Consider the following 2165-nt stretch of genomic DNA (forward strand, 5'->3'; position numbering starts at 1 on the left):
ATCGGAGAGCAATTTGGGGTTAGTATCTTGCCCAAGGATATTTGGCATGCAGACTAGGGGAAGCCAGGAATCGAACCACAAACCTTCAGATCAGTAGATGACCTGCTCTACCACCTGAGCTACAGTGAGTTTCATTTCATACAGCTACAGTTACTACAGTGAGTTCAGCACAGCCTGAACTCTCTGAGCAGCTTTATTCTAATTTCTTTGTGTTCTGGAATAGTTCTCCGTGTTTCTTGAAGGACAATCAAAGCTCTTCTGTCTTTTGTTCCTATTCTACCAAGAAGTAATGCTGGGGAGGCCAGTCCATGAATGATATCATTCCCCTGTGCGTTTTTCTATTCAGATGGAGTGTGTTTGGGATCATTGTTGTGCTGAAAAATGAAGCCACCATTAATAATCCAATGATTTTGGATGGTCAATCCATACATTCCTCCATTCATAACTCACTGCTATACCGCTCTCCTGATATCCTGCATACTGACGATGATTTGAACCAAGACAAGAATTTTCAAATTTGGATGACCTTCATAAGATCTGTGACCACCACGTTTTAGTGCAGTTCTTGTGTAATGTGCCTCTTCTCCTTGTTCCCCTTCCTTGGCTTATTGACAGCAATCCTTCCACTGAGTGTGAATTCTGAAGAGGCATCATTAAACAGTTGATAAACTGATGAACTTTAGGCTTCTTTAATCCACTTTTTTTTTTTGTCCTGAACTTGAAATTTCAGTGACTGGGTGTAGAGTCGAGTTTACTTGTTTTGATTAATCTAGCTTATTTCTTGTTGAAGAATTGCGTTCAGCATATATGAGTACAGGCTAAGTGACGACTAACTCCCTAATGTTCATTACTTTGTGCTACCAGAGTGAGTAATGCACACTCACACTGGCTTACAGTACCTGTTACTAAAATTTACCAGACAATTTTTTTTTGCTTCTGGTAAGATTTTAGTATAAATAAATAATTTTCTTTTAAAATCCTGAGTTTAACTTTAAAAAAAATAAGTTTTGAGTAGAGGTTTCTTCTGATCTTCCAGTTAACTTACTCTTTGGCTACCCTTCAACAGCAGCTCAATTTTGTGGGAAAACCGCAGACCTCTCAACCCTGAGTTGCACTACCAAATCCCATTTGCTTTACCCGCAGTAATTATAGACATCAACCATCACATAAACATGGTAAATGACCTGTATTTGTATAGCGCTTTACTAGTACCTAAGGACTCCAAAGTGCTTTACACATCCAGTCATCCACCCATTCACACACACAAACATGACTGTTTTTGCAGGAAAAAGGCATTAACATTATGGCAATGCTAGGAACCCCCCAAAATAAGTTCATGAAAGCTATGCTTCTACCAAAGGGTGAAGCAGACGTTCCACATCGCTCCAGGTCTAAAACAAGAGCACAGGAACTTGCTTTTCAACACATGCCGGAAGTTTCCACATAGTGCATCCCCATTACAATACTGGGTTGGCTTAGTTCAATGTATCTTGTTTCACATGACACTCCACTGCCACTCAAAGAGCACTTTGGGATGCAGTTAATCTCTGGAGTAGATGATGTGCAAAGCCCCTGAGAGGGGTTGAATGGAAGGTATGACATTTTGTTGAATGTGAGTGCTGATCTGCATGGACATCTCGTCTGTTCTGGCATATATTTTTAGAAAATGCAAAAGTGCTCCTAAACAGCCAAAGAACACTTCAATGATACTTTGTATAGTGTCCTGTGGTGGATGGCTAATACAAAAACAGAGAGCACCATTCAAAGAGACAGAAGTCCAATGTTCATGTTTACCGTATAAGGCTTACAGAGTCCTGGAGAATCAAGCACTTCAAGGAACAATCAGAGCAATTTTCAAATTTATTGACAGCTTGATGGTTTATTATATTTATATATTGTAAGAGATATTTTTTTGTCATACAAATTCTACCTTTTATCCCAGATGCTGTATTATTATTTAAAATATTGTTTCAAAGCTTATTTGATTTGGACATTTAAGTATAAAGAATTTAAAGCTCCAGCAACATTTTGCCTTATTATTTTCAAAAGCTTTAACATAAAATATATTACAGGCAACATTTCCAAACGAGACACATACAGTTTTATTTTTCCTTTTAACGGAAAAATAAAACTTAAAACTGCAAACATTCAGACTTCACTTTTTT

Source organism: Haplochromis burtoni, unplaced genomic scaffold, assembly GCF_018398535.1.
Source record: "Haplochromis burtoni strain Fernald_Lab_line unplaced genomic scaffold, NCSU_Asbu1 Contig_87, whole genome shotgun sequence".
Lineage (NCBI taxonomy): Eukaryota > Metazoa > Chordata > Actinopteri > Cichliformes > Cichlidae > Haplochromis > Haplochromis burtoni.